This window comes from Stegodyphus dumicola, chromosome 3 (assembly GCF_044657685.1).
Source record: "Stegodyphus dumicola isolate Sdum_Otavi_A_Nest chromosome 3, ASM4465768v1".
Lineage (NCBI taxonomy): Eukaryota > Metazoa > Arthropoda > Arachnida > Araneae > Eresidae > Stegodyphus > Stegodyphus dumicola.
Window position 1 is genome coordinate 146,799,961 of NC_140770.1, and position 14,195 is coordinate 146,814,155.

The 14,195-nt window shown below is 31.6% G+C and overlaps 1 protein-coding gene across 1 annotated transcript in view; it reads right to left on the minus strand.

The window, feature by feature from the left end:
• Positions 1-13,054, minus strand: part of LOC118204148 (insulin-like growth factor 2 mRNA-binding protein 3) — a 209,057-nt gene extending 196,003 nt beyond the window's left edge. The window contains exon 1 of the mRNA XM_085813433.1: positions 12,982-13,054. The gene's annotated coding sequence lies outside the window, so the exon portion shown is untranslated. The remainder of the gene's footprint in view (positions 1-12,981) is intronic.
• Between the last annotated feature and the right edge of the window lie 1,141 nt (positions 13,055-14,195).

Genomic DNA, 14,195 nt, shown 5'->3' on the forward strand with positions numbered 1-14,195 from the left:
AAATAAATCTAATACGCATGCGCAGCATGCCGAAGTTTGAAGAATTCGGAATAAACGGCAGTAAATTTTCACTTATCAACCACACTCGCCAAATAGCGATTTTGAAAGAAGTACTGAATTTATTGGTATTCATGATACACAAAGCCCGGATTTATGTATAAGCTACCCAAGCTATATAGCTAAGGGCCCCAAAAAAATTCAAATATAGTATAAATACTATTAAAATATAACATATTTATAAAGGGCCCCTATCTCAAATAGCTTAGACACAGTCTAAATCTGGCACTGATGATACGGATGTATAATGACGTATTAACTAATTAAAAAGCTATCGTTTTGACATCATGATTTCTCATGTCAAATAGATGATGAAACATAATTTTTATGATATACTTTGGAACAGTTGTTATTTGAAATGCGAATGTTTCACCTATCATTAAATTTATTAATATCAGTAATTTGCAATATATTAGCTATCAGTTTTTATATATATAAATTAGACGCATATCAGAAATAAATCATTTTAATCATTCTAGAAACCGAAAGTTTGGTCCGTATTTACAAACATTAAATTACTACTTGCTTCCCAGCTAATAAGTAAACAATTAAATTACTACTTGCTTCCCAGCTAATGGTAAGACAAATGGATCAAAATCTTTTATTGCATATTTGTTTTTAAAAGAGTATAAAATGCTGGACATTCTAAAGTTTTGATGAAAATATAAAATAGTCCAAGCGCTATGAATATATTAAAATTTCTTACTCCATTTGTTTAATTTTTTATTTTTTATGTACTTATTTATTTTAGCAATATGAATCGCAAGCCAGGTGCCTTTTTGAATTTTAAATTTTCACCGTTAAAGGGCGCTTTGCTACATCGATAATAATTATCAAAATAGCTTTGAAACGATATATTGAACAGTTTCTTCTGCTAGCGAAATGTTATATAGTTAATCATCTTTGTGATATGAAATTTTCTTACATTCGAATAAATCGCTTCAAAATATCATGAGGAAAACTTGCAAGACACCAGAAAATTTTCAAGAAATTCTAAAAGAACTAAACATAAGAATAACAGAACAAAATTTTAGGACACTCCCTAAATTATGAAGAGATTGAAATTAATACTGTTTACTATTTTATAAATTAAAATTTGAAATCAGTTTCAACAAAATTTACCGACATTACACACAGGAAATGTTTTTAATTTGAATTATCACAGGTTTCTAAAATATGCAGCAGTGGAAAGCTTAGTTCAATAGATAAGCCATAGATAATCCATGCAATTTAAACAGGCCAAGCAATAGATACAATATTTAATTGCTGAAGCCACTGTTTTGAACAAATGTATTCAAGAATGGATCGAAATATGCATTTTGTTCCTCACAAAGAGGCATATGAACCAATGAATAAAAGGCGTATGAATATGCCATAGAAACTTCAGAAAGCATGTATATTTAGTCTTTTCGCAACCAAATTCAAAACAGCGTGAAAACATCAGCTCAAATCATTACTGAATTATCCCTTTTTGAGCTTTCAAAAAGGGATAATTCAGTAACGATTTGAGCTGATGTTTCCACGCTGTTTTGAATTGGTGGTGCTTAGGTGGTCCAAGATTATATTTTTTTTTCTCACCGGAAAATTGCAATGTATAGAAGATTCAACACTTGGTTTCTGGAAAAAGCTACGAAATTTTTCATTGGTTAATATTAGAGAACTTCCTTCAATTAACTTAATTTGTTAATTGAATCGCTATCGAAGTATCTGGAAACTTAGTTAAGAACATCTTAATCTCAGATTTTATCTTGATTGCAGCTCGTTTTTTGCATCATGCTAACATACATGAAGTTTCATCTTCGCAGATACAAGCCTCCCTGGAAGCTTTTCCACCGTTTCAAACTTCATAATATTTACAACAACATATCAAGAATAACTTGTATTTATTATTAAAGAGAGAAATTTGAGGCTCCAGCACCCTTTCTTCTATATTTCGTAAGTTTCGCTTTCTTGCCATGGTCTTTAAGCATGACCATTTTTTCGCTGTTTTCTTAAATAAAATGTTATTTCACTTCTTACATCCGCAAATGATGCTCGTATTTTAAACTAATTCGCATGAGTAGACCTAGAGATGCCAAAAACGCCAAAACCGTCACATATATTTTCCTCCGTTTATTTAATATTTTTAAAAAGAATTCTTAAAATTGTTCCAAGAAAATTTTGTAATTATCTATGTGGAAAAACCGGAAGCGTCGGAATAATTTTTTTTGGCCTAGTAAAAAAGTTTTATTTAAATTTACAAGTAATTTTAAGTCTTATAATTGTGCCCCACATTGTATGCCCATAATTGTGATCTTTATTATCATACAGTACAGTGCATTCTATCCGTAAAAAGTTGAACTAAATCGTTCCAGGCTCCAAAAACATTTCTGATCTTGCAATTCAGTTTCTGTGCACAGCAAATTCCCTTACATATATTTGTTTAATTTTTAAAGCTGCTGAAATCTTTATGCAAGCTCCATTTCTAAAATTAATTGAACTGCTAATCTATTAAAAAAGTATGGAATAAAATATTTCACAGAATGTTCTACATTACAGCAAAATCTCGGTTGACGAATGCAACTTGTTCGTGAGGGCCATTATCTGAAATGTTCGTAAACCGAAACCAATTTCCCCATAGAAATTAATGTAAATTGGATTTATCCGCTTCTCGATCACAATGCTAGTTTTGCACAGTATTTTGTATACAAGCTCATACGACAAAAACAGTAGAAATCATTAAATGAAAGATATACTCAAGAAAGAAAAGTAATGCAATATTTAACACATAAAATAGTTGGTGCATTTAATTATAGCAAAGCACACTAGGGCTATCTGCCTAAGGGCCCTTCGTAGAGGACTTTCTAAGGGAAACTGGCTCGTATACACGTTACACATAAAATAGAGAAACGTAGATTGAATTTCATCGCACTTGTAGGAAATGCAGTGGAAGAATAAGTGATGAGGAAGAGAAAGGGAAAATATGTTATTCTTTAGATGGTCAGTCCAATTCCATACAAACATCAGGTAATTCTCTTTCTGTAAATCTTTTATATTTTGCCTTTTTGAGCCATCGGCTATTTTTGAGACTCACTGGATGTCCGTTTCATTCAAAATGTGTCCTGTATCAAAGAACTAAAATCATGTCGCCTTCTTTTTTCCACTATCAAGGAAGGCATTTCCATTTAAATGATTTGAGCGTCATCTCAAAATCTTCGCAGTTTACCTTCAAGCCCATATTTAGTCTAGAGATAATATTATAGAGAAGAAAAAAATTCTAGAGATATATTACAGAATTACAAACCATTAAAGATATTCAGTGTCAAAGCCCACAGTCTCTCACTGCAACACAGTCTGGCCATAATTTCCTCCAGACTGGATTCATGGTCCTGTAAATCACTTACTACTAGTCTTTGTCTAACGGACGATATTAAAAGGATGTTTCTAGAAATCTCTAAGTGTTAATTCTGTATTAGAGTTTACCTTAAAAAGGTATTCTGTATTCAGAAAGTCATTTATTGCGGAATTGAGTGCCACAAACTCGAGACGCTGTTTGTCATCTCAGACAGGATTTTTTGGATAATTTGTTGAGCCAGTTATATCCTGATGAGAGGCTTTTCTGATAGGAGGTCCCACTGTTTCTACTACTTTACTTTTACTTAACAAAGTGCAAATAAATCTCGAGTCACGAATGCCTCTAAATTTGGAACAATTTTTAGAGGAGCACAAGAACGAAATGAGCGCTGAATGAGCTTCAGTAACATAAATTAACGGTAATTATAGAAGAAATGTTTTCAGAAGAGAAAGTAGAAAGATGGTTAGATTTCTTTGATAGGCGGAATTTATGAAAAAAGGACTAAGGTGCAGTTTTGCAGAACATTATCATCTTAATAAAGAGCATCAAGCCACAGTGTAAGCATTTTCAATAACAATGCCATATCTCCTTTGAGAAACATTTAAAAACGAAAATTAGAAGAAAAAAAATATCACGTTGGAAAATTTCTGATGAAACAGAGGTTAGTACGTCTCAAGCAAAATAAAGTCCCGAAAAATAAAAGAAGTCTCAGAATTTTTTTTTTTTTTTTTTTTTTTTCATTTTTAAGGGGGAAAACTATCCATTTAACTAATAACATCTCTTCCATTTTTTTTCCTTTCCTCTCCACCCTTCGATTTAGTCTGTCAACTTACAAACACACAGGTACTGTAAAATTAAATTGTCTGTTTTACCTATTTAGTACTGTGTTTTCCTTTCCCTTTTTTTGCTATAAAGTAGTGGTTCTCAACTTGCTATGTTTTTACCATTGCTAGAAATTCATACCACCTCTTTTCCCAAACTGGTGAAATACATACATACATTTAATTAAATGATTTCCTAACTTTTTTTATAAATTAAATAACAAAAATTGCAGAAAATGCTAATTTTGCCAAAACTTGAATAAAAGTAGTTTTTCATATTCATACACTAAAACTAAATACTTAACAACTAAATAAAAGAGTGACCAGTCTTCCCCCCCCCAAGCTATGAAATTTCTCTCCTGGTTGCCAGTCTCTGCCACAGAGATAATAATTCCACTACACATGGGAAAAACACACACACAGGGAGCATGTGTATAGAGTCAGTATACTTAAATTATTCAATTGTTCTTTGCTAATGTCATAATTTTATTCATATGATCAGCTTCCTTTTTTCCGTACATCAAAATACATTTTGTTTGATTTCCTAAATAACCACCTCATCAGCACTCAAGAGAAGACTTTAAAATCATCCAAATGATTCCATAAGATGTGAACAAATGAGTAGTTCAATTCTTCTAAACTGTGAATCAGTTTCATAATTTTTGGAAAGAATTCAAAAACGAAAGCCGTTTGAAATGGTAATGGTATAATTTCATTTTCAAAACATTCCTTCAAGAAATCGATACTCGAGCATTAATAATAGTTTTACGTATTAATATGCTTCACGCATTCGATCAAAGAAATGATAGATTCTAACAAAGAACCAATTTTCTTTAAAAAAAAAAAAAAAAAGCTTATAAAGCAAATCTCACATTTAATTTCTAAAACAGGTAGATTTCGCATTTATTCAAATCTATTTCGTAAATACGAAGAATACTCAAACCTTTCCCAATTTAAAACATTCAAACGGTTTCTTAACATGTTTGTATAAGTGAATTTACAGTCATTCCACCTTGCGGATTAGTATCGTTTGCTAGGGTCTAGGACTTACCGTCGTCGCTTGTTCGCCGACAGGAAAATCCGCCGTTAGTTGATCCGCCGTAGGTATGAAAAACGTTAATAAAGGTGTCTTATAATACATGTATAATTGTTTTCAAATGATTGAATTATGTTGCTTTTATCTTCCGGTTAAGGTTTTTATGCCTTTAGTTAATTTGCATGCAATAGTTGTAGGAATAACAAGAAAAGTTGTTTAAGTGCGGCTAAGCCTAATTTTTGCCATAATTTTTTATCCATAATCTGTGCCATAATTTTTTATCGTTCATTAATATCGCAGTTTCGGTTCCCTTTAACCTTTTACTTGAGGCATGTAACTCAGTCACCCTAATTTAGGCATAACTCCGACATGAAGTATTAAAGAGTTAAAAAAAAAAAAAAAAAAAAAAAAAAACTTATTGTACAGTCATTTTATATCAGATATGAAATTTAGCGATAAATAAGTTGGTTGCATTGTTTTATCATTTATTGTCGGTGGGCAATTATCAAAGATTCGAGTAATAAAATATGAAAAAGACAATGAAATTAAATATATATAAAAAAGAAAATTCAGAAAGGTTTTAATGGTCATCCAAAAGTCTTTTTTTTAAGGTTTTCCGATGCTCTTGCGAAGCTCGCAGTCTACCAGTCTGCTGTTGCAGTCACTCCTGCTAAGCTATTTTTTTTTTTTTTTTTTGTCTTTTTAGCTTTATTATTAAACGTCATTGCAAAATTACAAACAATTTGGAAGCAGCATGTATTTAAAATTCCTGATAAAGTGTTAAGTGTTGGCATACTTTTTTTTTTTTTTTTGTCTTTCTGAGTTTATCATATCAATGTGCAGTTTCTTGGTAAGATGCCATGGGGAAACTTCTTCTATCTGTTTATTATTGACGTTTTGTGTTATTATGTATTTATTAATTAAATATCATGTTCTTTGCACTTACGCCGCACAAAATTTAGTTGAACAGCAAAACCACAAAATACTTAAAAACTTGAGAATTTTCGATATACATAGATTATATAGATTATATAATTTCGATATATATAGATTATCTTGAGAATTTTCGATATACAGTCTCGCTCGCTGGAGATAATGTTTTAATCCGTACAGTGTTGCTAGCTCGCTTTCAAATCATTGAGCTTGTTAAAAATTAAAGTTTTACAAAATCCGAAATATAAAATTCGAAATTCAAAATTCCAGGCGCACATGTTTGGGTGGAGGACTACGTTATTCAAAATTTGATGGAACTAGATACCGTCGTTTTTTTCCACACTGCAAAAAACATGCGTACATTCATGCAGATTCTTTATTCTAATTCTTTTAAAGAAATACAGGATAATAAAATTTCGTGGCAGCAGTTTGAAAAGCGATTTATTCATTTAAAGTGATACGCCGCCAAATCCGATTTCGAGACTAATAGTCCATTCGGGCTGATGCTGTTATGGGCCAAAAATGAATAAAGCACTTTGCACTCGTATCATTTTTCAAATGGCCATTTTGACATCACATGATTATTTAACTCTCATACATTCATCATTCGGTACTTACGCCTTAATATAATCGCCTTTTTAGAAGTCGCCAAATTTGCAAAATGCGCTGAACTGCAGCTACTATGCGCATAACAGTTCCTAAGGCAACTACATGTGTACAGGTATAACAGTTCTGTTTTTAAATAAGCAACATTGCCATTTTTATACTTTTTTTTCCCAAAATTTAATTTTTTTCGTAGTATTTAAAGATCTAACAGTTTTTATAGATAAATTGTAGGTACTTTGTTCTAAACTCAGTTGTAAAATATGCCCCTAAGAGATGGAAAACACTGCGGTAAAATTCATGCAAGAATGCAACATTTGCCATAAAATCTTTAAAAAGAATAATTGCTTTAAACCTATCCTTAAAACGATCACCGCGAAATTAAATTTTTACGAAAACAAAAGAAATGAAAAACCCACTTGGAAGTTAATTGATTAAATTTCGGTATAATCATTTGGTTTATTTGATTATGGCAAGGCATTTTAGCTTTAAGCCTAAGGAGAGAGAGATGCCTTAGTGGAGAGTTTTCCGATTGCACTGGCTCGTATACAGGTTATACAATGGGAATACCACGAAAACGCCCATGCAGCCAGCCCGTTCGCGGAATTCGAACCTCGGGCTGAACCGCATGACCGCTGGTGGGCCAAATTTCGGGATGAATTATAACACGCATGGTGAAAATATATAATATGTATGTGAGCATTATAATAAAAATTTTTTGCAACTATTTCTTTTTCCAGTAAAAAATACCCAAACTGCGCTAAGATGGCTGTGCAAACATTTTCGCTGAAAATGCACTTTTGTAAGATTTAATTAGAACCCATTTTCTTATGAATAACAGCCAGTTTTTATTTGATTAGCCTCTGTCTAGAGTGCAAATTCCTCCAGGAAAGACGTCTTTTCAGGCGAGTCTCCGTATTTGCCTGATTCAAGTATTTGAATGAACAATGAAATATGCAAAATTTCTCATTTAAACTGATGCATGTCGTGCATTCTAATTGCATACATGTCTTTTATCTTTTTACACATAATTGTCGTCTATACTAATCTAAGCTATTCGAGCAAAACATATAACTAGAATACACTTCAATATCTCGCTTAGCGGAAATTTGACATAGGTTATATGTGCGTCTAAGTAGGCACAAATTTCACTTAAATACCTAACAATTGATAAAAATGTCACTTAAATGTTCTGATAGACTGCTGCATAAGAGCGGCCAATCAAAAAAGTGCCAGCACCTTTATATAAGTGGACAACATTTGCAAAGACACAAACCTTTAAAAAAAAAAAAAAAGCTGTTCTGAAGACAAAGATTAGCTTTTAAATTTTCATATTGGTGCCCATACGCAGCCATGGATTGGTTTAGTAGATTATGGCAAAGCGTATTAGGGCTATTTGCCTAAGATATGCCTTCGTAAGCGACCTTTTAATGAAAATTATGTTGTATAACGTTACACATGGGAAAGACTACGAAAAAACCATGCAGTCAGACCGTTTGCCTGGAATCGAGACTAGATCGGAACTACCAGTGCTCAAAGATTTTACCGCTCGGCCTCTGGTGGGGCTACGCATAATGGAAGCAAAGTTTTATTCTGCTACTCTCGTTATAAAGTAAACTAAAATACTACTCTCGTAGCAGTACCCTGATAGAAAGTTGTTGGCCCCTTTATAAATATTGCTTTCTTACAGCTATAAAGTGATCTTACTGATAAGAATGCGAAGTATTTTATGCTTGGACCTTATTAAAAATTGTCTTGAAGATTGTTAGATTAGATTATTTGAATACGACAAAGCAGACAAGGGCTATCTGCTTAAGGAAGGGATGCTTTCATGGAGAGAAAATTCTGCGAGAAACCGGATCGTATTGACGTGACACATGGCGAAAATCAACCATGGGCTAATCTTTGGAATATGGTAACAGGTAGTTTGGCGACATTTTGGTAAGGCGATAAAGGTTACTAGCTAGGACTTTAGCAATAATCTGAGAAGTACACAGTTCGAATCACAGATTATTTTGTCTCAGAGAAATGAGAGATCATGAGACATGTAATGTGAGATTTTCCGGAAAATTCCAATAGGGATTTTAGCTAATAAGCACTTAGAAACAATTTCCCTGCTAATGTGCAGAATCGCCCACTTGTTTGTTTGGCGCTTTTTACAAGAGTAAGAAGAATTGGATTTTTGTCAATTTTCTTTGACGTTTTAAGTGAAAATAGGTCGATGTGTACATGGATAAAGTCAAGAGTGTGCACAATGCCATTTTTGTGCAATTCTGGGATGTTTTTTTAAGTGAAAATAGGTCGACATGTACATGGATACCGTGTATATGCGATTCTTAAAAACGCGGCAGGCAGTGGACGATTCTACACTTTCTCCCAGTTTCGCACCTAATCTTCGTCATGACTAAGTACTTTTGTTCCATAAAAGTTCTAGCATAAGCGAAATTCGGCTAGCAGATTGTTGAAAAAAATGTTAAGTATTAAAAAAAAAAAAAAAAAAAAAAAAAAAAAAACTAGGAGGTTGCTGTAGCAGGGTTGGTCGCCAAAAATTCGCCAAGTAACCATAATCCGAAGATTTACCCAATCATGCTGTCCGAGTATCGAAACAGAGTCGTACTCGCAGCATTCAGCGGTCTTAACCACCTGGCCACTGGTTGGAACAAATACAAGAGGGCTGTCTGCGTAAATTAATGCATTCATCGAAAGCTTTCTAAGAAACTAGTGATTGATTTAGGCAAAACAACTCGAGAGCTATCTGAAGAAAAGCTATCGCGGATAACGTTTTAGGGGAAGTTCGCCTATATTCACCTTACGCAAGGGAAAATTCAAGAAATCTTCCATGTAGTGAGCCCATTCGCTAGAATTTGAGCTCAGGTTGAACAACCAATAGTCAGTTATGTTACCGCTCGGTCGCTGACAGAATCACGGCTTTCTAAGAGAAACCGGCTTGTGCTTATGTTACATAAGCACAAAGCAACGGAAATGTCCATACAGGCCATACATTTGCCATGATTTAAATTCAAATCGAACTAGCAGTGTTCGACGGTTTTATCCGTTCGACTTTGGGCGACAGACTTGCGCAAAATTACTGGTACGTTTGCTTACTGGTACGTTTGGAAATCATTATGAAAGTGCCCAGTATACAGTACAGAAATAAAGGTTTTATTATTTATGAGTGTTTTGTGTTTTAACCACACAAATCACAGAATTTGTATTTAGATATAAACTTTTAAATGTGTTTCTTCCCAGAAATAGAATTAATAAAATTAAAGCTTTAATATTACTACTTACCAAAACGGATTATTATTTGTCACATAAAATTGCATATTTTGTCAGTTTTGACCGAGCAGCATTTATCCTAAATAATGACAATCTGAAAAACTAAAGGTTTTTCTACAGCATTTCAATAATGTTTCATTATTTTCTTGCATATTGCGAATCGCATAAATGTGGGTGAAAATTTCTAATAAGGAATCGATATATTTCTCTACTTGAATACATTTCTGCTAGAATAATTAGAATGCATAATTAAATTACTCCTAAGAAAACAGGTGATTCGTAACTTCTCATGAATGGGGAAAGAATTTATACCTGACGAATTTAAAGTTATGGTATTGGAGTATACATACCTAAACTCCATGATTTTAAATTTGTGTAAATGCTTTATATGTTAAACTCTCTTTATACGAAATACTATCCTTAAAAGCATAATTAATCATTTTTTTTTTTTTTTTCAGTAAAATTGCACATGCTTTTCTGCAGTTTTGGTAAACATCTTCGATGGCACACAAACTTAAAATCGTTAAACGTAACTGTGGAAAAATACGATGTAAATAGAAGTTGCCTGTTAAAACGGAAAATAATCAACAATAGTTAGTAACTAGTTAATCACTCAATGTTACAGTGATCAATGTTCCTTTTCCAGGAGGGTGTTTTGATTTACTCATAGTTAAGGTTGTAAACAGGCTTTGCTTTTCTGAATTATAACACAATAAATAGAAACATTTGGAGCAGAAATAATTTCTGAATAGCCTCAGATGATTACTATAGTTTGTTCAGTAATCTATGGCAAAATAAGAGAGGTCTGTCTGCATTTAGAGCAGGCATGACTTCAGGAAGAACTCTTTAAGGAAAAATTGGGTAATTGAGTCTAATTAATATTAAACATTGAAGGAAAAACTAGGAAAACACACATTTAACGAGCTTGTTTGCCGTGATTTGAGCCCGGGTTATACCATCACTATTCAGAGATCTTAACTGGTCCCCCATTGACGGGTTTTCTATGTATCAACAGGCTTCCTTATTATAAGCTTTATTGCCAAAATATTTTGCCAAATGTATCGCCAAATACAAAATTCGCCAACCTAATAGCAGGTGCAAATAATTTGCTTAATTTAAAGCGGCTAGGTTTCAAGTGAATGAGTAATTGTTATCGTCCTATCATTTTAATTCATTACAGATTTATTTAATTCATTACAGATTTATTTAATTCATTACAGATTTATTTAATTCATTACAGATTTATTTAATTCATTACAGATTTATTTAATTCATTACAGATTTATTTAATTCATTACAGATTTATTTAATTCATTACAGATTTATTTAATTCATTACAGATTTATACAATTCATTACAGATTTATACAATTCATTACAGATTTATACAATTCATTACAGATTTATACAATTCATTACAGATTTATACAATTCATTACAGATTTATACATTTTCTATTCAGTTCTGACAAATGACACATGAGTCAAATTGAAATAAATATTACAGGAAAACTTAGGAAATAATAGGAGGAGAGTGGGTAGAATATAAACGTTTTTTGAATTCCAAGCGAACTACTTCAGCTAATAGAAAACTTATTCAGAAATTGAATCATAACAAATATAATTTTCCTAATCTCGTTTTATTTCAGAAAATTTTATTACACGCTCTTGAAATTTTCTGCTACCCTTAAAAGATTACCAATCATTTCTGTCGAATTTTGATAAATATTTTGTTTACAATAAAAGGATATTCACGCTCATCGTTTCGAAAAATAAAAATTATCTTATACAGTGAGATTCGATGTATAAAAAATTTAATTATTTATAATGCAAAGAATAATTTTTTATACAGTGAAAATTTAACCCAAATTATAAGCTATATCCTTTAAAATAAAAAATTTTTAAAACAAACAATATTTATAACGTCTAAAAGCATTAATTTAGAAGTCAACCAAAATTCTAACAGCATTATTCATTTCATGGTTATGTCATTATAAATGCACTTTAAAAGTAAATAAGACCAATAAGAAGTTTGTTCGAATAATGAAAATTTATATTAACTCTGCTGTTAATAAGAACTTTTTATAACTGATTTTAAGAATATGTTAAAAAACAGCGTAATTTTCATTATTGCTATTTTAAATCCACAAAACGTTATACTTTGAAAACCCGCAGATGTTAATCTAGACGGTATATAAACTTAATTTCATTTAATTCATTAATTTTTTAAAAAAGAAAGAATGTTTTAAAATGTTACGCTAATAAGCTGTACAAAATAAACAGATCCACAGAAAAGAATTCTTTATTTAAAATAGCTTTACCAGTGACTGTTCTTTCAGCATATCTGCAGTTTAGTGCTATTTTAATATACATTTAATTGCAGATATAGTATTTTTGATCGATCTAAAAAAATTTTTAATTTTCTTCCAAAGCAAACAGAATTAAGAACGTTTTCTAAAGGTACAGGTAAGTCAAAAAACTAAATAAATAAGTTAGAAACTAATACAATACGTTTAAAATATCTAAACAAATACGTTAAAAATCTTTAAATATATTTGTTGCAGCTTCGATATTTACCAAATCTCAATAAAAATGAAAGCTTTGACAAAAATGTTAAATTTGAATAAATATTGCAGAAATATTAAGCTGAAATAATCAAAATATTCGAATACCTGTGTACTGATTTATAAAAATTTTGTCACACAAATCATATTAATATATAGTTTTTATAATTTACGCTAAGCTGGTCATACAGCAAACGGCCGATCTGTGACTTAAGCTTAGTTCCATAATAATCCTTTTAGAAGATTTATGTCTGAAGTTTGACATTACTTTTTAAGTCATGTCATGTCATGTCTCTGAATTAACTGGGCAATAAGGAAGAATGCAAAGTATTTTCTTTAAAATAAAAGCATCCTACCTGTAGAGACCGTCAAAATCCCTGGCCGGTCTGGTTACTTAAACGCCCCGAGAAACAATTTCAGTCACGCGCAAGAACTAAATCCATAAGCTAGCTTATAGCTGTTAGATAGTAAGCATTACAACGCATGTGCGTTGTCTATTCCGAAGAAGAGAAACTAACAAAGGAATTGTTGCCATTATGAGAAACATTATAAATTTTAATAAATATAATATTAAACTTTACGTTACATCACTATTTTTTATGCATTTTATTATCTCTTAGACTACCTAGATAGCTTCGCAATTTCAATATTTTAATATGAAATTTGCGCATTCATTTGCCTTCATTTCTTCATGAGCAGACGATCGTCAGATGTTTATTTGTTATATATCGAAATATTCCTGAGTTCTCAGTGGAATACTCAACAAGCTAATTTTTTTATTATTTGGAATACTTGAACAAAATCTCCACATATAATAAAACAAAGAGTCTGTCTGTGTGTGTGTCTTTCGTTCGCGCTGCGCGTAAGCTAATAGACCCACGGCTACGAAATTTGGTACATATGTGCATCTAGACAAGAGCCAGTGCACCTCGAAGCGAATTTTTCGAAATTCGAATTCAAATTTTTTTTAATTTTATGTTTTATGATGAATTCGCGTCATTTTGAGATATAATGGGGTATAGGAAAGCGAGATTTTACTCTACCCACTCCATTTTCACATCGTCATGAAACGTATGCACTTAGCTATTTTACGAACATAAAATAAATTTCGTGTTTCAATAAATCGATTGAATACGAATTTATTTAACAAAGTGAGCTTAACACCTTTTCAACGGGATTTTTTCTAAAAAAGTTTATGTTTAAAAATGTACAGTTTATTTTTCTTTGATTTTTGGACATGTTAAACTTTCATCCTTGCGAGTGCTTATACAAAAAGAATTTGGGAAAAATTATAATATTTTGTATTTTAAAAAAAATTTTTAAATGAAGCTTCCGAGTACACTTCTCACATCTCACATCTTTACAAATGTGATTTTGGCAACAATTTTCCTTTCTTATTGTTGATAGATTTTTGATGAAATCGCATTATTTTGAATAGTTTCATTCTTTTAGAAATATGGGTTTGGCAACAATTTTTCATCGTATTTCTTATGTCACTTTTTTTAAGAGATTGGCATATTTCATTGCCATTTTTTTATATATAATACAGTTTTATTGATGTTTTTAATAA